The 26,361-nt window shown below is 41.6% G+C and overlaps 1 long non-coding RNA gene across 1 annotated transcript in view; it reads left to right on the top strand.

Annotated features, from left to right (window-relative positions):
- Positions 1-26,361, top strand: part of LOC143259332 (uncharacterized) — a 280,884-nt gene that overhangs the window by 232,598 nt on the left and 21,925 nt on the right. The window contains exon 3 of the long non-coding RNA XR_013033137.1: positions 11,335-11,560. This is a non-coding gene — a long non-coding RNA (uncharacterized LOC143259332). The remainder of the gene's footprint in view (positions 1-11,334; positions 11,561-26,361) is intronic.

Below are 26,361 nucleotides of genomic sequence, written 5' to 3'. Positions count from 1 at the left end.
GGACGACGCGCGGAACATTTTCCGATACGGTAATGAAATTTTACAAAATCCTTTGTCGAATATTAATAAATCCCAGCTTTGAGAATCCGCGCACTTTCGTGCGATTCAAATTATCTTTTCGTTCGGCGCTGTTCGTTGATAAAACGAATATACAGTCGATCGACTGCCTGTTTTGTAAATGTACGCGTTACGTCGCTAAAACAAATTACGGTGCTTTTTGTTTCTATGAAAAATTCGTACGCGTCAAGCATGACGCCGTAGGGAGTTTCTTGCTGGCTGGCAACGCGACGTATTTATTTTCTGAGTTGTCCGAAGAAAAGAAACGAAGTGACATTTTATACAGAGAGTAAGAAAATACTACGCTTGGCAGAGCGACGAGCTTCTCAGTCCAAATAATCGATCTTTCTCGTAAATGTATTACATTTTTCGCTGACCAACCTTTCGCGAAAAATGTAATACATTTAGGAGAAAGATCGATTATTATTATATATATTATTATATTATATATATAATGATTTCCACCACAACATGTGTCCCTTCAAACCAAACAATTTCTTCCTGAAGTATTTCCGCGTATCATTAACGATAATGGAGATATCGCTTTGTAACAGAGTTACTGAGATACCCTGTATATTGGTTTATATTTTATAATAATATATGACCGTTTCAAACCGCAGAATTTTGTTCAGTCTGTAGAATTTGTTGGCACGATGTTTCTTCTGATAAATACGTAAATACAACACGCTACAGTTCAATTAATGCATTAACTGAAATTTGTTGTAATTGCGACGTTTGCGGTATATTTCTGTATTGCCACAGAATTATTTGGGAAGAAAATTCAGATATTCCACGGGTGTGTTTGTCCGCCTCGGGGTGGTCTTTTCTCGAATCAATCGACCACCGGTGCCATTAGTGGACGGAGGCAGGTTTGTTTATTGTGTACCGTATAAAAATTCCGAATCCGCGAGCGGTCGGGGCTTTGAAAGCTCCGTCCGAGTCGAGTCGAGTCGAGTCACCTATCAGAAACACGAGAAACAATCCGAGGCGGAGGAGGAGATCCGAGCTCAATCAGAAGCCGTCTCCCCGATAAAATTCCAAGGGACTCCGAGAGAAAAATAGCAACGGGTAGTTATATCCGTCTGCGGGAAAGGAAAAAAGGCCGAGCTGCCGACATTTTTGCTTCGCCGGGAAGAAAGAGGAAACTCACCCCCGGCTCTCCGATGTCCATTGCGGCTGTTGTTTGGCACGCAACCCCCGGGGTCGACCCGGGGTTTGCTCACGAGCTCTGCTGCCGACGTACGTATCCAGACATAATATTGTTATTAACCGGCAGCGTATTACGTTCGAACGCGCGCCTCGCCGACGAAGGTTCTTCGAGTCCCTAAAACCGATTAAAGTATACCTGCCGGAAACTGAAATCAATTCGTCCGGAATTTTTAGGGATTTACCATCGAAACGTTGAAATCGATGATCGCTCCGCTAGTCGCGGACGTTCGACCGTTTCTTGTCGAAACTCTTTGGAAGCCCCTGTGCGAAGTTAGGGTATCCTTACTCGACTCCGGAACTTTATGCAAAATAAAAACTTTCTCGATCAATATTAAAAATTGAGAGTTGACTGGATATGTATCTGTTCTCCAAATGATTTTAATTATTTGAAAATAACACGAGCGTGTCCTTTTGTTCTTCTTACGTTCTTCCTATTTTGTACCTCACGTTGCCGTTATTCTCGTGAAAAGCATAAAATATGCAGTCTAATTATCGCCATTGGACGTAACACATCCGAAGACGATTACTTTGTTTCACGGACGTTTATTTATTCTATGTGAACAATACAAACATAACGAAATATCCTATGCTTTGTAACAACGTAACATGATTCGTTAGATCTTAATATTGGACCACTGTGAGGCGCAAGGAAACGAGCCAGCTGAGGAGGCGGCTGGGTGGTAGACAGCTCGACGAAAGGGAAAGACGAAATGAAAATAAAGCTAAGACAAACGAGGGAGCCCCTTTCGTTTTTAACGAGCAACAGCCGCAGAGCTGCGCCGCTGGGAAGGCTACACCCCGTGTCTGAGGCTCGCGGGAACAAAAGGCTTCACGGGCATCTTGTTCCGTAGCTAGCGACGGTATAACATTCAATAATATGTACTCGCGAACAAGAGATTTGTACCGCGGGCGAGCAACGTTAAACAGACGATAGGGTAGAAGTACCGATTGTGGCCAGTGCAGCTTTTCTGACCACTTGTATTATTATTCACATTATCTTATTCGAAGTTCGAACTTCAAACTTCAAACTGGAAAATATATTGTTTTTAGTGGATACGTACAATTAACCCTCGGATGGAGGATCATTCTCACGACTGTATTATTAACGTGATTTATAACAATTTATTGTTATGTTATTTTATTCTCTATATATTATTTATTCTTCATTTTTATTCTCCTTTTCTTCCATTCTTTTATTCTTCAGAACATATTTTTGAAGATATAACCTGCAGTCTTAAAATAGTTTATTACGTTTATTAACGTAATTTATAACAATTTATTGTTACATTATTTTATCCTATATACCTTATTTTATTCTTCATTTTTATTTTTATTTTCTTCTATTCTTTTATCCTTCAGAACATATTTTTCAAGATATAACTTGCAGTCTTAAAATAGTTTATTACGTTTATTAACGTAATTTATAACAATTCATTGTTATATTATTTTATTCTATGTATATTATTTTAGTCTTCATTTTTATTCTCCTTTTCTTCCATTCTTTTATTCTTCAGAAAATATTTTTCAAGATATAACTTGCAGTCATAAAATAGTTTATTACGTTTATTAACATAATTTATAACAACTTATTGTTATATTATTTTATTCTATGTATATTATTTTAGTCTTCATTTTTATTTTTATTTTCTTCTATTCTTTTATTCTTCAGAACATATTTTTCAAGATATAACCTGTAGTCTTAAAATAGCTTTCCTGTTGTTGCCAATGTAACCGCAATTTATTTTATCTAATTGCCGAACATTCGATAATAAAGAGAACGATGCAAATACAGTACATTTTTCCCTGGAAGGCCCGGAGTACATTAGTATGAATACATGGTAATGCCAGAATAAAAACGATGACTTGACCTATTTATTTCTAATTTTTTGTCACGATTCGGAGGCCACATATCACGATTTGACGGAAGATTGGTCACGTACCTTGTAGCTCCGCGGTTTTTCTTATCTGACCCACACCCAAACTTTAGGTGGGCCGCAAAAAAAAAATTAATGTTCATAGAAACAAATATTTTTATTTTGACTAGTACATTGTAATAAACATATATAAAGTTAAATTATTGTTTACGTCCTGATACTTAACATTTCTTCTCTGATACTATCTTTCCTATTTCGGGAGAAATTTTATTGGCCGAGACTATTTCTATTTTATTTTTACTTTGCGTCGGATATATTGACTGGACCGCAAAAATGTTCATCACGAGGCGCGAGTTTGACACCCCTGCCCTAAACACAACCACGAAAATAGAAAAAGAAGGAAATTGGAGGAAAAGGAAAATACAAAGAATGAAAGGAACAAGAGAACCATAAAAGAGCAACGCAAAACAATTTTTTTAAAATAAGTAAAATGAAGCTATTTTTACATTATCGTTACATACTACTGTGATCAAAAAGTAAGGTGAATTTGTTTATAAAATGTAAATTCTTTGTTTATTCTTCCAAATCAATTTCATCCCCTTCAAAGTAATCCCCGTCCGATAAAACGCACTGTTTCCGACGCTTTTTCCAGTCCTCGAAACAGTCGGAATAGTCTTTTTCCGGTATAGCCTTCAAGACCTTCTTCGATTCGGTTTTTATCTCCTCAATCGTGTCAAAACGGCGTCCCCGCATTGGCTTTTTGAGTTTGCTGAATAACCAGAAGTCGCACGGAGCCAAATCAGGCGAATACGGTGGTTGCGGAACGATATGAGTCGAGTTTTTGGCAAAAAAGTCGCGAAGAACCAATGCAGTATGACATGGCACCAATCGAGACTTGACGCGTTTGAGACACAAATCATCCTTCAAAATGGTTTGGACTGAGCCAAATGATATTCCAACACTATCAGCGAGGTCTCTCATTGTCAGTCGACGATTTTCAAGCACCAAATCTTCGATTTTTTGGACGTGGCCCTCGTCGGTAGACGTTGATGGTCGTCCAGAGCGCGGTTCGTCTTCAACGCGTTCTCGGCCCGCTTTGAACTCGTTGTACCACTTATAAACGTTTTTTTGTGCCATAGTTTGATCACCAAAGGCCTTCCGCAACATTTTCAACGTGTCCGCAGAAGAATATTCGTTCCGCAAACAAAATTTGATGCAAGTTCTTTGCTCAACAAAATCACCCATTGTAAAAATCGAAAAATTCACTTTTGGTCGTTTACTAAAACACGTGTAACTCGGAGATAATTAAACCTTTTAACAAACAGACGCTTGGCAATTGTTATAGACAGTCCTACCAACCTAGAAAAAAAACAATTGCCTGCCTTCCTAATGTCCGGGACTTTTAAATGACAATTTCACCTTACTTTTTGATCACAGTAGTATCGTTGCGTGTTATAACACCAAAATATTCGAATACCACAAAGCGGTAGGTGCGAACACGAACTCGAGTGCGCGAATGCATTCGACTGAATCGAATTGCGTTGCTCGACCGAGGATCCATCGGTGTGGAGGAGCCGCTGTCTGCAGCCAGGCTGGAAATTTGAGAAGGTCTGGCCGAACGAGTGAGAAAGTAACGTTCCCCGCTATTGTTAGGCGCGTTTATAATTCGAATAATGGCGGCCCTCGCGCCCTCTCGTCCCTGCCCGTGATTTTTATCGAGGCGGATGAACTCGAGCGTACTCGCGAACCCTCGTCGCGGGTTCTTACACCCGTCGCGACTCGCGGCCGGAAAAAAAATAAACGGACGGACACGGCGAAACTTTTTCAAGGGATCCGCGCTGCCGCCGCCACCGTCGAGCTCTCGTTCGCGTCAGATGGTTCAATCGCTTCATAAGGTGAACGTAACAATCAGCATTCAGATGGGACAGCTTTCATCGGGCACTCGGAACAATGCGTGCACGTTTCAGACTTTGTTTTAGCATTCTGCGATTCTGTCTGATTGCTTGCGACTTGGGAATACTGTAATCGCGATGCAGACTTTTACAAATTCATTTCACAATTTCTAGTGATTTTTTATTAATTTTATTAGATTAAATGAAATTTACGGTTCGAAATTTCGGAACACAAGTTTTATTGTTCCATGAGTAATCAATTAGGTAATTTAATCTAATTTAATTTAATTTAATTCTATTCAATTTTATTTTATTTAATTTTACTTAATTTTATATAACTTAATTTTATTTATTTAATTTATTTAAACATACGGGTAAACACCAATTGTTACAACAACAGGACAAGAACGTTACAACAATAAATATGAAATCGAGTGGAGTTCGGTTTCTTCGAATCCAGGTATTACCTGCGTTCATTTAGCACGTTTCTTCATAATATTTTTTATTTAATTTTTAATGCATAATTTTATAGCGAGCAAAAGCTATATTCTTCCTCGCTTCTTGCGTTTTTCCCCTATTCGCGCAGTTAAAGAAATATTCTAACAACGTGACTAAAAGAAGAATCTTAAAAACCACATACAGAGAGAAGAAAACTGCTAAATAAAATAACAAAATAAAAAGTCCGCCAGTCGAGTGTTAAAAGAGATTTATTTATTTGTTTGTCCCATATAGTTGAACGAGCAAACGAATTTTTCGATAAAACTCGAGGCTTCTGATCAAATATTTAGTGAACTGTGTAAATGTGCGATTTCATTACTTCTGTTATCTTCGCCGAGCGTGCTCGATGCGCGAAATTAAATATTGCGGTGTACCAGCAACATTGACCAACGAGACTATACATATACATATATATCGCTAAAGGTACACGATCTCGAATTTAAAACCGGCGAACGATCCGTGGACTTCGAGAATAGCGGATCGCTTGCACGAGCTGCAAACGAATTCCCCGTGGCGAAAATTTTCTATCGGATTGAACTTAGTTCGGCGAGCAGAAAGTCGAACTCGATAACCACGGCGAACTGCCGTATCGCGGAACGAGTGTAACGGAAGGCAGCTGCTGCCTGCTCCGGCGATTCGCGCGTGATTACGCCAGAAATCGGCGTCTCGTATAATTCCCGCAGACGGTGTTGTACTTACGGCTCGGCGAGTACCAACTCCCCGTACGAGTACCCTTCCGGCTGGCACACAGAAAATTGTTTTCCGCGCTACTGTGCCGGGGTGCACGCGCCGCGAAGTAGGAAGCGAGGGCGAGACATCGTCGCCGAGGCTGTAGTTCCTCTTAAAAAAGAAGTCAGACACACATGAGGAGAGCGGGCGGCGAGCGTGTAGCGAGCGAGACGAAAATCGGCGAGGTCGGCCCGAGAGATAGGAACGGGGAGTGAGAGGAAAGAGAGCGAGCCAGCGAGAGAGGGACAGCGCGAGCCAGCGAGAGAGAGAGAGAGAGAGAGAGTGGGAGAATGAGAGAGGGAGAGAGAGAGAGCGCCCAGCGAGAGAGAGAGAGAGAGCGTGCCATCGAGAGAGAGAAAATAAGAAAATGAGAGAGGGAGAGAGAGAGAGAGCGTGCCAGCAAGAGAGAGAAAGTGAGGGAATGAGAGAGGGAGAGAGAGAGAGTGAGCGTGCCATCGAGAGAGGGAAAGTGGGGGAATGAGAGAGGGAGAGAGAGAGAGAGAGCAGCTATTCCCTGTCGGCGAACGCACACGCCGCCGCGCCGCGAGCGCAGACACGCGTGTGTCGAAAAGAAAGGGCGTTGTCGGCCGTCTAGCAGGGTGTCTCGTCCCATTGTCCATGCACGCGGATGGGTTGGCTCTTTACTGAAATGCAAGCCGAGTTTTTTTCGAGGGGTGGAAGCACGAGCTTGCGACTACGTTGCCCCGAGAGAGCTGAAAGCAGAGAGAGAGAGAGAGAGTAGGAGGGAGGGAGGTAGAAGAGCGAGAGACTTTGTATGGAAAAGGGAAAAGGGAAAAGAGAAGGAGAAAACAAGGGGTGGCTCGGCCGTATCGCGACCCCCGACGCGACTCTTCGATTCGAGACAGGCGAGAACGGGTCTGTGCACGGGGTGCAGAGGTATTTCCCGCCCCGCCGGTCCGCCGACAACCCCCGGTGACGATCTCTTCTTCCGATAGTTACCTACACCGGTTGCTTGCACTGTTTTAACGTTATTCGACACAGCTCCCACCCTCTCGGTCCGCCGATACGTTCCGCCGAAGGCGGAATGCCGGCCGGGAGGGTGCTCTCGCAGACAAGTGGACGGCCACAGGAAAACAAGGGGGGCCGGGACGCCGTCATTAATTCCATACGTTTCTTTTTTGCCTGTCGACAGCGCCGGCTTCCTCTAGAAAACGACGCGCGGAGAACCGTCGCGACGCATTATGGGACAATCGCGCGCCTAAACGCGGCGCAAAGTCATTTTATAAAAGCGTGCTTGTAGTAGAGAAAAATGTGACCAACGGCTAATTAGGGATATGGGCTATTACGTATTATGACTTTCTTGCCCTCGCGATAAAGTCCCTGCATTACTTAAAATGTCGGTGTACTTACATGATAAATGAAACTTTTAAAATATGGTTTCATAGATCGTTTTAAAAGCATGATTCTTTGAATTTATTAATTATATGAAAATGTTACCTTATTTGTTGATGCCATTGTATTATCAGCTGTAACATCTACGTTTACGAAATTTCGATGATCTACCTGGATTACAAATATCTGGGAAATAAAATGTAAGATTTGATATTCAAAGAGAACAAAGTATAGTAAAAATAATATAATAATTACAATAGTAATTAATTAGAAATAGCGATCACAGTAGTTAGAATAAAAATAGTAATAAGCCAAACATGCACTTGAAACGTATAAAATAAAGAAATAAATTGGACATAAATAGTTCCAGACAAAAAATAGTTTTTTCTTACCGCGTTTAGTGCGCGCCGCGTCGCGTCGACGACGCGCGGAGCGATCGTCGTCACACGATCGCGAATTTTTCATTAAATTATCGCGGCCTGTCGATTCCTTTGCCAGACCGGAGACACAACGCGATTCCAGCCGCTGAGCCCGCTGCTAGATAAAAGTCGGCTCCTTAGGCGAGCCGTTTAATTATACATTATTTAGGAGCCGGGCCGCCGTACGTCCGCGACGGCACGTACGGTTTTAATGGCGTTGCGCGAGCCCAGACACCGTAACACCCCTCACCTCCACTCCCTCTTTGCTTGCCAACGGAGCTAGCCTGTCTTTTCACCGAAGAAATTTGTCGGGATTTATTGTTCGGCCGCGGAATACGGCGGCGCGAGCACCGCGATTAAACGTTTTCTACGCCGCTCGTTGAAACTCGATTAAATCGTGCGTTTATCATTGTACATCGGACGCGGCAAACAGTTTTATTGGGGGAATCCAGTGTATACGAAACGGTATTCTTAAACGGTACATTACGAGACCATTCCACGATGATTTCCACAGGATTTTGCCGTCTCGAAGCCTTGTAGACGTACTTTAGAATTTCCACGCAACGGTGGACAGTGCAACGTATATAAAATCACATATCAGTTCGTAGATTTTATAGCGTTTTATTTTTGTCACAAATGCGCTCTAGACAGAACTTCATCGAACCTCGGCGGATCAGAATTAATTCAAGTTTACGCACCGCCAAGTCCGAGCTGTTTTTCATACGAAAACAAATTATCCACTAAAGATTTTTATATTAACACTAAACCTACCACGGTCAAAGTGACCGCTTTCTTATTTTGCAATTCTGCAAAGTTCCGAGACTCTTTCGTGGAAAACGCTTGAATAAGTTATATTATTGGAGCAAGTCTTATAATAAAAACTTTACAAATTCCAAATATATTCGGTCTTCTCACTTTTGTGAAGCAGTACATGCCAGTTAGTATTACTGTAGTTATATTATTATTATATTATATTATATTATATTATATTATATTATATTATATTATATTATATTATATTATATTATATTATATTATATTATATTATATTATATTATATTATATTATATTATATTATACTCTAGTATTACTGCTTGGTAGGGTTAGTGTTAAATACAGAGAGAAAATATTTATTTTGTAAAAATTCATTGATATATTTCCATCAAAATCATCGTGTCCATTCGTCCAACGTTTCCCGTCAATGTTTCGCATAAAGATCCGCAACCTGATAATAACATCCCGGTGCCCGCAGCATCAATTAGCCGACAGAGTGGATCGCGTCGGCTCCAAAGTGGTCGAGGCTGTTTTATTCGGCACATCGGGCCGATTTTATTGCGTGGTTTGCGAGGAAGCATACATAATGAATGCGAGCGGGAGCCACCCGCTCGACGGCGAAGAGCGTTATCTCCCGTTTGCGAGCGAACGAACGAACGATCAACGGAAAAGTTCAGCCACGAAACACTAGAATTACTCCTTTGACGCGTCGCGTCGCAAGTAACAGCGGCGCTGGGAAAAAGTGGGCCCGCGAGAGGAGATCGCGAGAGTTTCGGGGGGCGGGGGGATGGGCGAGCTGGCGAGGGGATGAGCGAGGACCGGCAAGTTCGGGGAAAACTTGCGAGCCCGAGGGAATGCTTCAGAAGCTTTATAAGTTCGACAATCTTAAATCGACAGAACTACCGTGTCCAGCGGTCCTGGGGACCCTTCCTGGGAAGGATGGGAGCGAATGAACGCGAACGGATGAGAAGGTATGGGTGAGACGGCGAGGAGAGGCGTGGGGATGGTGCCGCTGGTGGGGAGTGTGAAAAATAGCCGCCTGTATTACCGACGTTGATAGGAAAGGGGCGATAGCTCGTCCACGCTTCCACCCTGTCCATTGTCTGTTTTCACGGGCACGTGGTCGATACCGGCGAATTCGAGTACGGGAATTGCGTGGCCAGCCGGCAAATTGGCGGACTCTGATCAGTCAGAAGTCCCGCAATTATTTTCGTCATCTCCATTTCTTATCTCACGCTATCATTAAATGATAGAAGATTAGAACCTTTAGAACCTTTTCGACTGCTATAATTTCTTAGAAAAAATGGTACTTCAAAGCTGAATCTTGTCATCTCTTCGTGACGAGTATACTTTTCGAAAATGATATTTACTTTGATACTATTTATTATAAATTATATATTCCACACGAGTGTCGTATTTAAACTCGAACCTACGCAGTATAATTAAACAGCTAACTGGTTAAACTTTTCGATCGAGAAGTCGAAGATGGTAAGGGTATTTATACAAAATTTATCGCAAATATCAGGACACAAGATTTGTATTCAAAATGTTCGACAACAAATAGCGTTTCCATTTCGATATTCTGCGATCATAGAAAATGGTTCGACTTTTTAAAATATTTATCAAACTCGAATTCATTTAATGAAAGACGCATGCCAAATGTGTTTTATGATTTTACTAATAATAATAATTTATTCATGCATGTATGCGAGTAGAAAATCCCTTTGTTACAGAAGAAGTAATAAAACGAAAGAAATTTTATACAGGGTATCCCAAAAATGTCTCGCAATCCGAAAGTGGCGGGTTCCTCGGGTCATTTGAAGCAACTTTTTCCTTTACAAAAATTTTCTCCGAGGCACCGTTAACGAGTTATTAACGAAAAACAGTGACCAATAAGAATCGAGTATGGCTGACGCGAGGTGGCCGAGCCAACGGCGTCAGCGGTCGAGGGCGGTCGAATTCCAGCTCAGCTAGCGCGAGGCGACCGAGCCAATGAGCGGAACTGGGCTTCGTGCGCTGGTTGGCTGGGCCGCCTCGCGTCAGCCGTAATCGATTCTTATTGGTCACTGCTTTTCGTTAATAACTCGTTAACGGTGCCTCGGAGAAAATTTTTGTAAAGGAAGAAGCTGCTTCAAATAATCCGAGGAACCCGCCATTTCCGGACTGCGAGTCATTTTTGGGATACCCTGTACAGTCATCGCACGAATACAAACAAAGAGAACAAGAAATCGATATAGATCCTAAGTTTTAACATCTTTCGTCGTGTCTTCAACAATCATTCGGGACAAATTTCGTCGATGAGGAAGACCTCGGAATATTCTTACGAGGGAATCGCGGGTTCGCACTACGCGATTCGGAACGCCCGCGCCCGCTTAATCCTTTCCGCGCGGCCAGAATAGAAATACGTGATTAAGGAAACTTGCGCAGTGGCGGGGCGATGATTAAAACTTTGTACATTATTTTCGTGTAGTATAGCAGAGGCGGCATTGTTCCGTGCTGAACGCGTTCTCCTTCTTCTTTTTTTTCCAGTCATGGTAACTCCGGACAAAGGTCGCTGCTCGGAAGTCAGGAAGACGCAACTTTGTTCGCGTCAGAGTGTTGTTCTGTGACAGCAATTACCGTGACATGAAGTGAAGGGACGCTTCCCCCGAAGAGACTGCGAAATCCCGAAAGTTGCAACAAACAACCGAGACTACGGTTTTGAAATCTTGCCCGCGAGTTACGAGGCCCGGCAGCGAACGGTGCAACTTCAACGGTAAGTCAGTACTCCACAGCCAGTATTCGCATGATCAATAACACGGGCCTCCTCTATGAATTCTCGATCGCCGACTGTTCATCGATCTCAGCGTACGGCTTTTAACCTGTTCGCGATTAGTCCGAAGGATGCCGACTAATCGAACAGACTATTAACCCTTTCGGTACGAGCGCCGGATACATCCGGCATCCATCTGGTCACCTGTGTGGCCGAGTGCCGGATATACAGAGTGTTCCAAAATTATGGTATTTCCCGGAAATGAGGGATTCCCGAGATCATTTGAAGCAACTTTTTCCTTAGCGAAAATATTCTACGAGGCTTCGTTCACGAGTTATTGACGAAAAACAGTGACCAATGAGAGGCGAGCTCGATTGGCGCGAGGCGGCCGAGCCAACGAGCGCGCGAAGTCCAGATCCGCTGATTGGCTCGGCTGCCTTGCGCCAACCGAGCTCGTCTTTGATTGGTCAGTGTTTTTCGTTAATATCTCGTGAACGAAGCATCGTAGAACATTTTCGCTAAGGAAAAAGTTGCTACAAATGACCCCAGGAATCCCTCATTTCCCATATAATACCATAATTTTGGGATACCCAGTATACCGGCATCCATCCGATGACCGGTATGGACAAGTGCCGAATACATCTGGCATTCGTGTGAGCCATATTTCTGACATATTAGAAATTATTCTAATAAAGTCTTTTCTTACAAGGATTCCGAAAAAACAGCTACAGGTATAATCGTCGTTTGATCTGAATTGATCTAGAAAATTTGAGGTTGCGTTTTTGTTCGAAACTTGTTCATAGATTTGAACATATTGTAGGCCCTTTACAGAATGTTTACAGGAAACAAAAGATTTAGAAACGGATTAAGCACAGTTATTACTTAAGAAAATCTTCGTACAAAAGTGGACTGACCCACTGTGCTATGTACGCATTTTCGGCGCGGCACCCCGTATAGTGGGAGTGTCACGGCTGACAGCGCGCTCGTACCGAAAGGATTAATGCCAGTTGACGGAGTTAACTAAGAATTCGCACGAATCAACGATACATTTCGTCCCACGAACGTACTTACAGTGACCCACAAAAGTGTTCGTACAGCCTCTTAAAACGCAATAACTTTTTTAAAACTGGACTAAGTGACTTGAACTTTTCAGTCGAATATTTTATTTGAATAACGATCATTCGTTATTCGTCAGAAATCATCCTATCGATTTATACAAATAATTCGTCACTCGAATAATTTTTCCTTCGAATTATTTATCATATTTATAGTTTTATCACATTTATTCGAATCGATAATTTTCCGTTTAAATTCCTGTACGAATAAATCCTTATTTGAATAAAATATTTTCGAGATAAATATGTATCACGATAAATTTGCATTCGATTGGATATTTATTCGATAGTGTCGAATGAAATTTTATTCGTTTATCTCTTTACCGTTGTCCGAATAAAATGTTGCTCAACTCTGGTATTAGTACCACGGTTGCTCTCCGAGCGATCTGCTCGACAGGGAATATTTAAATTCGGTATTTATAGTTGCGCAAGAATCGCGTAAGCCACGAGTTTCGTTAGTTCTAGAACCATGCGTGTTCACAGAAGAGTGCTTCCTTCGAAAACTTATTCCCCACCGAATTTATTATTTTACACAGAAATCGATGTTTCAATTTTCTGCGGATTTTATGGATTTATGGGAAAACTGGTAACGCAAAAGTAGAAATAGAAAAGAAGAAGAAGAACAAAGGGACACGGATATGTTATTCGGAATCGTTCCGCGCAAAAATTCGTGGTCTAATAAAAAAATAAAAAAAAACGAGCCAGAAGCAATCCGAATAATCGAAGCTGCGTTAAACATCGGGGAGCGTGGAACATCTGAAAATTCCTTGGTGGCCGCGTACGCGAAAAGATCCGCAGTCCATAAATAATATTGGCATACGTTGGCCCGACGTGTGCGGAATCTGGTCTAGGGTTAACGACTCGCCAGGAAAAATGGCTGTCCCCTCGGCGGAGATTAAACAAAGCCGAATCGCTGGTTAACGCGAGATATCGACAGGAAAAATTTGCCCCGGTAACAACGTATCGAAGGAGGCTCGTGGCTCGTTCATTTTCGCGCACACGCTCGCACCGAGCCGACCTTCCGCACACGGACACGGCCGGGGCCGTTTATGCTACGCTGAACGGTGGGTGATTTTTCAATTTGCCACGTCTTTCGGCCCATTGTGACCGCAGTCTCGCGTTTATCCCGGTTTCAGGTCGCCACCGATATCGACGTTTTTGGCAATTGATTCCCGGCGAGCCCGCGCCACGGAAAAGCTTTTAATATCGGCGACCATGAATAATTTCTAGGCAACATTCATATTCCGATGCCCACGGCAAACATCCGTCGGGCCTGTGTGCGCTACTTGTGTCCCGTTGCTCCTTCTCTGTTTATACGCGGCTGAAATTGCCGCTCGGAGAAATATGAATCGAGTAAATTCCCGTTTAGCCGGATACCGGTGAACGGCCGCCGTCGAGCCCGGAAAAACCGGATGTCGTACGGATGAACTTGTAATACGGATTGATGGCAAGAACATGGTTTTACACGGAACACCACTCTCGCATGTTCTTCGGCGGCTTCGAATAGGTCCAGATTCCTGCCAGCGGCAAATCCTTCATTTTCAAACCTTTGCACGCGGAATTAACTCGAAATTTCAAATAGTTTGTTTCACCCATAGCATTTCCATTTGTCACAACCTGGTGGATTTTATACATGCGAAATTGAATCTTGCGAAATTGAATCTTGCGACTTATGCAGCGGTTGCAATTTTAACGGTTTTTTTTAAATATAAACAAATTTGGTGATGGTTAAATTATCTTGAATTATTTTGTGACATAACAATCATTAATGGCGTCTTAGTGTGCGCCAGTCGAGTGTAAAGGGAAAAGGTCGGTTGTTGTTTCTTCGTCTGATTCTGTAATAGATTCATTAGGCTAACGAAAAATAATTAGCATAATCTAGAAGAATTGTTTAATAATCTTTGTCACAGCATATTTTGCTTTCTTTTAAATCGGAATAAATTCATTCATTTATTGGAACAATCAAATATTGAAGCCAATATTTAATTATTCCAATGAATGAATCGAATTTCATTTAAAAAAAAAGGAAACGCTTATTTACAGCGTGCTGACATTTACTTCAATTAACATTGAAGCCAATATTTAATTATTCCAGTAAATGTAAGCACGCTATAAATAAGCGTTTCCTTTCTTTTTCTCAAGTAAATGTATTACAATCGAATAAGTTCCATTCGTCGCAACTGTGAGGATAATGATATGACAAGGGAACTAACTGGAACAACGGTTTTCATCTTTTCGACTGACTTTCGAATACGAAGAATTCCGAATAGAATAAACACCGAACAGTATCTCCGTCCATATTCAGTAACACCCGGAACACTCCGCTTCGTTTCCGATGCAAATAAAACAATCGAATCCAAAGAAGAACCGACACAATATTTCGAAGCAGTTTGTTTGCGGCAAAGGCATTCGATTCGAGAGTTCCGGGAATTCCTCTTAATTCAGTCTACACACCCAGTTTCCGCGGATCCGAACGAGATTATACGTTTCAGTGCTCGGCGAGTTTCTTCGTTCGACACTGCTTGGGAGCCTGTTAATTATATTAAGTAAAACTCCGTCGTTGCCCGGTGGCCCTCTGTCTCTCTCTCTCTCTCTCTCTCTCTCTCTGTCTGTCTCTCTTCCTCTCTCTTTTCCTTCGGCAAACGCTTCGCAACTTCGTTAAACAAGAGTCTTCCCTCGGCGGAGTCTTATTCCACACGGTGCAACGGATGTTGAACTTCCGACCCTGCGGTGTATATCTTTCCAACTTCGTTTCTCGGTTTATACGAACTAGCCTGCATTCTTAAAATTGCTCCGATCCCCCAGCGAAATTTCCCGTTTACGGTCCGCCGAGGATTCTCCGGACAGAAACCAGGGAATTCCTTCTAGCGGTTCGAGCCCGCAAAATTAGCGGCCCTTTTGTTTCGTTGCTCTGCAAAAATCAACTTACGATTTCGTTCGTTCCGACGCGTATTGTTCCTGCATTTTGTTGCACGAACTTCTCCCGGATTTTATCGGTCTTCGCTGAACGTTCTACGAAGCCGAACACGGTCGGTCTGTTGCCGGAATTTCTTCGAAAATACCGCAAGACCTTTCGGTCTGTCTGTTCGACGCTAAACGTACCACCATCGAAATCACCGGTTTCTTGTTTCACGATTTACAAGTCTACAAACTTTCGAGACCCTTCCGATGGTAACAGAAAATCTAAACAAATTCGATCTTCGCATTTTTATGAAGCAATGCACGATAGTCACTATTATTGCTTGCTATTATTGCTTGGTATAGTGTTGACAAAATATCGAATGATTGAGAAATGGAAGAAAATCGATTTCAATGAATAGGAATATTGTGATAATGATACAATTCGACAGAACATACTGCTATCGACACGAAACGAAAACGTTGCAGATCTCAATCCCACAATTTATTATTATTACAATTTGATTCTTCGAAATATCGTCTCTTAACATTAAGTGTACTATTGTCTTAACGACGATAATTTTTTCATTATCTCTGATTGTAAATTATGCAGATGGTAAAGATACGTTTACGAGTTATTTATTCGATATATGCGTTACTGGAGGCAAATATTACAATAATACTCGCCCGAAATCAGAATAAATGTCTTATTGTTACTTTTATGAACTAATATAAAACAGCTGCTTTCGGTGCTCGAGAAACTAAATTCGATACGAGGAACTAGTCGCATATTTTCGTACTGCTTCTGTTGCATCGAAACTGCAATTCGCTGCTATGGTTTTTAATTTCCTTGCACAGCGGATCAGTCAAACACGATACGAAGGGCTTTACATTTTTAACCCTTTGCAGTTGGAATCATTTTAACTCGAAATCCAAAATCGTTTTTCCGGCCTATAGTATTTCCATTTTATACAACCCAGTGCATTTTATACGTACGAAATTGAATTTCGTGACTCGTGCAACAGTGTACACTTTTAACAGCTCTTTAATCGTACACATAACTCCTAATGAGAATTATGAGTAATTTTGCTGACACGAGTACAATGACACGGAGTATAGCATAGGTTGCTTTCGATTCACTTGTTACAAACAAATTTGACACTGTTAAAATTATTGCGGAACGTATTGGGTTGGCAACTAAATAATTGCCGATTTCAGTTATAGATGTCTCTCACTCTCATTATTATGATATCTGTAAATGTTATATTATAAAATTATTATTATTATTATTATTATGTTATTTTTTATTATCCGTGAATGTTAGCAACTGGACAAATTGAATGCAGCGGTCAAGGAAAAGCGACCAGAATTGGTCGATCGTAAAGGTGTCATTTTCCAGCAGGACAATGCTAGGCCGCACACGTCTTTGTCCACTCGGCAAAAATTGATGGATATTGGTTGGGAATCGATGTTACACCCACCATATAGTCCTGATCTCGCGCCATCGGATTACCATTTATTTCGATCCCTGGACAACTCCCTTCGTGGTAAAACTTTTAACGATGATGACGCTGTAAAATCTCACTTAACTCAGTTTTTGGCCGAAAAGGATCAGACTTTCTACGAGCGTGGAATTTTCAAGTTGTCGGAGAGATGGCAAAAGGTCATCGAACAAAATGGAAAATACATTACAGATTAAACTTCATTCCAAGTAAAAAAAATTTTTCATTTCATTGAACAAATCGGCAATTACATAGTTGCCAACCCAATAATAACTTCTAATGATGCCTTAGAGTCGTCATTCGACTGCAATGAGTTGATTAGTAGGCACTCTGTTTTCTCTGTCGGAACGACAGAGCGTCGACGTAGCGACCAAATATTGAAAATAGTGACTCACAGAGTCCGAGTTTATGACGACAGGCATAATTTCGGCGCACGTGTGCGGGCCGGAGGGTGTGCTCGAGGCGTTTGAAATAAATACAAATACCTCGGTGACAGCGGGAATAAAGGGCGGGGGCGGAGGGTGAGGATTTTTTTTTCCGCTGGGAAAGGAGACTTGGCGGCGAGCGTGGCGGCACAGACGGCCGAGGAGGAATGCATATGAAACGTCAAATGCACTCAGCACGGTCCATCAAAATGCAAATATCTTTTATCCGTGCGGGTAATGTATGCGTCCGTCGAAAATCAGTATTCAACACGCCGATCCGCCCCCACGGTATCGGGAACCAACGTCGGCGTTGGTGTGTGCATGCGCTTCGACGTGGATACACAGTGTGCCGGGTTACCGTAGGGCAAAAGCAACCCCTCCGAAAAAGAGCCACCCTCTTGGCCAAATCTTTATTTTACGAGCGATCCAGGATCGATGACAGGACCCTCTCGATGACGGGATCGGCTGAGCCGAGCACCGTAACCAATTTTAATTGATACGACCTCTTCTACCCCCAAAAGTGTCGGACCAAGTAGACTCGGACTGAATTCCTTTGATGCGTCAGCCGGTAAGCTATAAATCGTGAAACTGGCGCGCGTTCCACGAGGGTTCTTTTATCGTTTCAATTTACATTTCTCTAACCGTCTCTCTCTCTCTCTCTTTCTCTCTTTCTCTCTGCGTCGTTCTTTCGCTTTATAGATCGTTCCGCACAGGACATATGTTGTTCAATTGATTTAGACTCTGTGAAAAATCCACGATTTATTGGCACGACGGCTCGAGGTGCTCGGATCTTTTTTTCTGTTCAATGTCGCATTAACACCTCTGGTCATAAGCAACTATCGATCGGTTTTCCTTTTAATTACACTTTAGGATACATATCGAAGCGTTTCAAAAATAAGATCAGATTCTTTGCGCCATCATTCGAGTTAATTATGTCACTCATACTATTCTTAACTTTGTTGTATTTATTGTATTATTCTATATGTATTTTTATTGTATTATTATATAATATATGTATTTTTTATTGTATTATTCTATTCTTATTTGTATTATTATTGTATTAGATAGCACGACGGCTCGAGGTGCTCGGATCTTTTTTTCTGTTCAATGTCGCATTAACACCTCTGATCATAAGCAACTATCGATCGGTTTTCCTTTTAATTACACTTTAGGATACATATCGACACGTTTCAAAAATAAGATCAGATTCTTTGCGCCATCATTCGAGTTTATAATTATGTCACTCATCTTATTCTTAACTCTGTTGTATTTATTGTATTATTCTTAGCGCGTACCGTTCCCATTCTCTGCGTCGTTCTTTCGCTTTATGGATCGTTCCGCACAGGACATATGTTGTTCAATTGATTTAGACTCTGTGAAAAATCCACGATTTACTGGCACGACGGCTCGAGGTGCTCGGATCTTTTTTTGTCTTCAATGTCGCATTAACACCTCTGATCATAAGCAACTATCGATCGGTTTTCCTTTTAATTACACTTTAGTATACATATCGATACGTTTCAAAAATAAGATCAGATTCTTTGCGCCATCGTTCGAGTTTATAATTATGTCACTCATATTATTCTTAACTCTGTTGTATTTATTGTATTATTCTTAGCGCGTACTGTTCCCGTGCTCAGGCACGGCCAAACGGTTGAGCGAGTTTTAATTAAATTACGTGTTTGAATTTCGAGGGCCGGGCCGTAAGTTTCGGAAAGTGTCCGTGTCGTTCCGAGATTTACGGGAAAGTTGAGCGTCCGCCAGGAAGACCGGCGACAGGATGTTCCAAAAAGCCGGGACCAGCCGGTGTTTCGAAACTTCCAGCTAAATCCCGCGAAATTTCATTTCCGTTCGCGAAGTAGTTGATCCCTTGTTCGTCGGGCGAATGAATAACTATTACGATCCGCTGGTTCGTCAATATTTTTGACTCCCCCCTCTCGTGTCAGCAATTTATTTTAATCCCTTTTATTGTCGAAAATTTATCATTCAGCCGGGTAATCCCGTTGCCAGCGAATAAACGAAATGAAAACGGTCCTCGACGATAATTTTTCGGTCGGCGGAATCAACGTCGGGCTTGAACATTTAATTGAATCGGTTTTATCGTTAAATGATTTTTCAAATCGGCCGATCGTTTTAAGTTCTTCGGGGCGGGGGATCCGTGTCCGATATTTACTCTCTCGTCGGATTTACATCCCCATCGTAAAACCGGCGTAACGTTTATTCGATTCTCCTCGGCCACTCGAAGATGATTGATATACAGGCGGATTGTAGACAAAGTGGTCACTTCTGCCCTATCGGTAGCGTATCAATCATTTGTATAACTCGATAACAGAAATCCTCGTGAACCGGATGGAGTCCTTTATTCAACTTTGTCGCGTCGGATAGAAAAGCCCTGCATTCATCATGCTACCAGCGATACAGCGACCGGTGATATACGCTTTGCTGCACATAATTATGGCGACGCTCTCCTTTTCTTCGAAACGAGAGCATTTCGGAAGATATTCTATTATAAACAATTGCGACAACGATACCGACCATTAAACACCGGATCTTCGTGGAAGATTAATGTGCAAAATTAATACGCAAAATTAACATGCAATATATGCAGAAACATATGCGCAAAATGTATACGTATTTTCGCTTATTATTTGTTGCAATTTGCATTACAATATTTAAAATGTACAAGATGCGAAATCTAGAAAATAGAAACTATATTTTTAAAGTCTTCTATATAGACAACCTAAATTTCTGTCTAGGTCTCATTACTTTATCTACGTTCTATACAAATATGCATTTGTGTGTGTGTGTGTGTGTGTGCATAAAATTCCGCTGTCTACTGATCATCGTAGTCTCTGTCTCACAGTCATAACTCCATTAATTTTGAATCTTCGAGCAAGCTATAGTTTCGAAGAAAGTGCGAAAGAATCGACGTCTATGTTCACAGTAGAATCTTCTCTTAATTAGAACCGACCTCGCAATAAAGTTTCTCCTACAGCTTAAATACGGCATTTTGTGCCACGTTTAAAATCATTGCTAGACTTCAACTGTAATTTCAATAAGCTGGCTACACTGTGAATAGACTGCGCAATTTCACACTTTGCAAACAAATTCAAAGAAAGCGAAACCGAATGGAGTTTTGCTTGCCTCCGCGCGCGTTGAAAAAAAAAGAATCATATTACATTAAATTCTATTAAATCCCGTGGAATGTAGTTTTCCAAGGCTTTTGATATTTAGGCGATTTTGGATTAAATGCCGTGCTTTCTGGGTGGTTTCAAAGGGAGTCGTGTGCTGAAAGGTTCGTTCGCTAGCTTTTACGTCTATCGAAACATTTCGCCTCATTTTCATGCGCATTTTTCTTTTAATACAACGCGACGTATATTCGCAGATTTTCAACGAACGCATTTACTTTCGCTTGCAGCGTTTTTAACACGTGGCTGTTATTATTCGGTACTGAGATATTTAAAAAAGAAAAATGTGATTCGGAGACATTCTTTGCGTGTATCTGAAGAAATATTGAGATATTAAAATATCTATATTTATACAGATTTTAACAGACCAAAATTTTGATACCTTAATTGTAACTTATTAAAATTATTTAAGGGCAAAACAAGGTTACACTTGGCCCCTACGTTTTGCAATTGATGCAGACAATTTTTATTTTGCATTTAGATCTTATCTCGCAGTGTACTCGCTATCAGTCAATAATAATTCAAAATATTTTTACTCGCGTAAAATCTCTTTACGTTATTCATATCTATTTTAAAAAATTTTACGTTATTTAAGTGAAGTTATTTAAATTCTTCTCTGCGACTGGATAATTTAAAGAACGAACCAGAGAACGGGCGATGCCCTTGAAGCTGTCAGCTGTACGAATTGCGGCGGACCCTTTTCCGCGAAGATCTCGAATAGCTGGGCCATTTAGGCTTCCTGCGCAAAGGTTACACGTAGTCGGACGTTTAGAAAAACGGACGATTTTATCGCGAGGTGAATTGAATTTCGCCATTGGTTGACGAGATCGAGATCGAGAGAGAGAGAGAGAGAGAGAGAGAGAGAGAGAGAGAGAGAAACAGAGAGAGAGAGAGAGAAAATGAGAGAGATAAAAAGTGAGAGAGAAGTAAAGAGAGAGAAAAAGACAGATAAAAAGAGAGAGAGAGTTAGAGGGAGAGAGAGTTAGAGAGAGAGAGAGAGTCAGGGAGAGAGAGGGAGAAAGTGAGAGAGAGATAAAGAGAGAGAAAAAGAGAGATAAAAAGAGAGAGTTAGTGTGGGAGAGTTAGAGAGAGAGAGAGAGAGGGAGAAAGTGAGAGAGATAAAAAGTGAGAGAGAAGTAAAGAGAGAGAAAAAGACAGATAAAAAGAGAGAGAGAGTTAGAGGGAGAGAGAGTTAGAGAGAGAGAGAGAGTCAGGGAGAGAGAGGGAGAAAGTGAGAGAGAGATAAAGAGAGAGAAAAAGAGAGATAAAAAGAGAGAGTTAGTGTGGGAGAGTTAGAGAGAGAGAGAGAGAGGGAGAAAGTGAGAGAGATAAAAAGTGAGAGAAAAAGAGAGATAAAAAGAGAGAGAGAGAGTTAAAGAGGGAGAGTTAGAGAGAGAGAGAGTTAGAAAGAGAGACAGTTAGAGAGAGAGAGAGAGAGAGAGAGTTAAAGAGGGAGAGTTAGAGAGAGAGGGTTAGAGAGAGAGAGAAAGAATTAGAAGGAAAGAGTTAGAGAGAAAGAGAGGGAGGGGTTGAGAGAGAAAGTCGGAGAGTGTATGGGGAGAGTCAGCGAACCAAGACAGAAGCAGAGGCGTATTACACGCCCCTTGTTACCAGTTGCAGTCGCGTGCATTTGCATACAAAAGGGTTCGTTCGAGAGGCTCGTTCGTTCGCTGCTATTAAATATTTCTTAATCGACTGAAGTTGCTTCTCCACCGAAAGAATGCAAGCAAGTATCGCTCATTTGTTTGCGAAACCAGTTGGCAAGAAATTAAATTTCATTTCATGGAAATTCACTCGATTCATTAAGATGAACAATGCCACGGTTCACCGTTCGATTTCTCATGAGAGCTGAGAAATATTCTTGGCGACTCGTCTCGATTCTCGTTCGCTACCCATTCGTTAGACATTATCATAATGGCGCTCGTTAATCAGGGTCGCAGCATCCAGCGCGACCAATTAGGCTGCCTGCTTACGGCGAATTGATTTTGTCAATATACCGGGTGGACGCGGAGATCGAGAATAAGCTGACGGCATACAACAACATCTTTCGATAGAAGTTTTCGCTTTCTAGATCGGTGAATTTAATTATTTAGTAAGGAACGATAATTATTTAACAACGGAGGATGCTGTTTCTACTTCGCCTAAGTTCCATTCGTGCACTTGTCCGATCGTATTCGACAACTGTAATTTTGATAAATTCTGCAATGAACAGAGAAATTGCAGTTTCGAAAGTATCGAAGATCAAGGATTAAATTCCGTCTCGCTGCGGAACTGTAAATGGCAGCGAAAGGAATAGCTATCTTGTCTCTCCATCGTCAATAAGATTTCATTTTCTTTGCGAGGACTTCACGTTAAATATCCTTTGTGTCTCCATGACGGTTTTCCTGCAGGCTATACGCAGCCCGAGCACGCCGAGTTTCTTCTCGCTCTGCGATTGTGTCTCTCGAGTTAATCCCGGCCTCCTATATTATTCCGAAATGCAATTTCGAAGAATTTTAAGCTTCTCAGGATAAATAAAATCCTCGCAGGATTGTTCGTTTTATTTGCCATTCCGCTAACGCTGTTTGCTCTGTGTTTTGAAAGCAACGGCAACGGTGGCAGAGCCGGAGAGGCAGACAGGAACGGAGGCAGAAGCGGCAGAGGCGGCGGAGGCATGGCAGCGAGAAGGCTCTTGGCTTCTCGGAAACGTATGTTGGATCAGGTAAAAAGGAGCAGCGGGAAGGTCGCGCACCGTGAGAATCAAGTAATTCTTTATGCGTGCTCCCTCTATGCATGTACTATCTCAGGTATCTTCGCTGTGCTAACAATCCCAGTTTCCCCGGCAAAATGTATACACTCTCGGCGTGTGTGCAAAAGAGAAGGATTTTTCCAGATGCGAACTTTCAGAGTGCACCTCTCGGAAAGTAGTTCGAAGCGGGAAGCTCGCGGGAAAAATCTCCGTGTATCTCGGGCTGTGCCGGCCAACCGTGAAACGCCAGATTCTGCCATTATCCTTTCGGAAACGGTTTATTCCTTCCGCTAACCGATTAATTATTGCGAGCAACAATTGCATATCGCTGTTCTAATTCGATACTGAGACATTTGAAAGAAAACGTGATTTGGGGATACTCTACTATTTTATAGCAAATGGAATTATCTGGATAATGCGGTACCGACATAACGTTAAATGTGTAAGTCGAAAGCGTTAATCACCATATTCCATTGTTCCATTTCTGCGTTCTTTGCGTGTACCTAGGAAAATATTGAGATATTACGATATGTATGTTGATTTTATTTTTATTATACTTATTTACATTTATTACATTTTATTTTGATCATTATAAGTTAGCACAAAATTTCGTGAAGATAATATTTCATTATTTTGCGAAATTAAATTGTTATTGGAGAAATAATGCCTTTTTCTTTTAATTTCATTATCTAGACATATCGCGGTATTGAATTTGAGCAGATGTATCAACGCGGAAAGAACGTGTCCGATAAAAGACACTGCAAATATAAAACACCTTCTTCCCCCCATGTTCTGGATTTTCTTCAAACTGAAATATTACGCAGTCCATAATGATATTAGGAGGGGGGTGTTGAGTCATTATTTTGCTAATTTAGAATTTGTTTAGAAAACGATGCTTGAGAATTTTTGTCTCGGAAATCCTTGATCGTATCGAGATGTACCTTGTTTAGTTTCACTTGGGAAGGATCCACCTATCTATATAAATTTTGATCCGATTGAAAAACTGTTTTTCACAACGTTGAAAATCAAAAACAAATTCTTATTTGATTTGGTGACCCTTACGTGGCTTTACATATAGGAAAACGGATTAATATTTTGAGAGCACGGTTGTTTCATCTGTTAGCGAAAAAAAGTGAAATCCACGGCTAGATTTGTTACAGAACTGTACAGTGTTTTGACAAGCATAATCTTTTTCTAGCTCTAGTAATTCCACGGGATGCACTATGAAATGTTTTTCGCTCTCTGCTCCCCGAGATGTTTTCTTCTCGATATGGACGTTGAGCGACACAAAAATGTGTGTTAAATATTTGATGGAGAATTTCGGGAATAGTTGTTCGAATAGAGAATACAACATCGTCCTGTGCAACGATTTTTATGCTTGTACCGTTACTAAATATATTAACACTATGCCGTCCGGTGGCATCACGCTGGTGCCATGCAAAAACTATCTGTTGTATGCCGGTGGTACCGCTTTGGTGCCATTTGAAAAAACTGGAATAACATTTGAACTATATTTCTTGGATGTTAAAAGGCAGCAAACCAACTATAGCATTGTGCTTATTTAACTACGAATTAAGTACGAAAACTCTTGGATGAGATATCTTAATTTTAGGAATTTATATATTACCACCATCTTCGAAATTTTGTTTTAAATCTAAAATTTCCAAGTCATTGGTTTGGCAACTAAGTGATTGCCAATTTCAGTTATAGATGTCTCTCACCCCCATTTTTAAGATATCCGTAAATGTTATATTATAAAATTATTATTATTATGTTATTTTTTGTTATCCATGAATGTTAGCAACTGGACAAATTGAATACAGCGGTCAAGGAAAAGCGACCAAAATTGGTCAATCGTAAAGGTGTCATTTTCCACCAGGACAATGCTAGGCCGCACACGTCTTTGTCCACTCGGCAAAAATTGATGGATATTGGTTGGGAATTGATATTACACCCACCATATAGCCCTGATCTCGCGCCATCGGATTACCACTTATTTCGATCCCTGGACAACTCCCATCGTGGTAAAATTTTTAATGATGACGACGCTGTAAAATCTCACTTGACTCAGTTTTTGGCCGAAAAGGATCAGACTTTCTACGAGCGTGGAAGTTTCAAGTTGTCAGAGAGGTGGCAAAAGGTCATCGAACAAAATGGAAAATACATTACAGATTAAACTTCATTCCAAGTAAAAAAGAATGTTTTATTTCATTGAACAAATCGGCAATTAGTTAGTTGCCAACCCAATATTATGTCGGCGGCAAACAAAAGAATCATATCTAAGATCTGCGGACGGCAGTGTTAATATGGTTGTCATTAGTCTCAATAAATATTCTGGAACGAGAATAAATGTGAGATATATCTATTTCCTAGCGTAACTTTTTCCCATCTAGATTGCCCGGTTTGCCCCACTGTGCAACTCCGATGAGAAAAACATTCCGAAACTCCAATAAACGAGGTCCGGCAACATAAAACTGTGTGACAAACACTTAATCGCTTCTAATTAAGCGTTCGCAGAATCGCCGACAGCCGGATCGCGAGGTTGAAAATCGGCGAAAGCCTCGAGTGTCGCTGTAACAATCGGAACCGAATGTTTTTCATTGGAGAATTCGTTGGCCCGCGATCGCTTGATTCGTCATTAATCGAGTAAGAGGCTCGCGACACGTCCGCGGAGTGCGTTATCGTAATTAGTGGCGGCCGGCCGAGCGAATCATATTTCCCACTAATAATAACTACGATAACGATTTCAATTTCGGTCCTCGGCCGCAGATAATTACGATTCCGATCGGTCCATCGAGCCGGTCCTCGGGCCTGCGAGTTACGACCAGCCCGGACCGGCGAGCAATCGTTTGATGCCGGCCGGAAAGTGAACCGCGAGCTCCAATGTATTGCGCGCTGCTCGCCGCTCAAACTTCCATCGAAACGGCTGATTCCGTTCGATTGAACGG

Source organism: Megalopta genalis, chromosome 4 (genome assembly GCF_051020955.1).
Source record: "Megalopta genalis isolate 19385.01 chromosome 4, iyMegGena1_principal, whole genome shotgun sequence".
NCBI lineage: Eukaryota > Metazoa > Arthropoda > Insecta > Hymenoptera > Halictidae > Megalopta > Megalopta genalis.
This window is presented reverse-complemented; position numbering and strand designations above follow the sequence as displayed.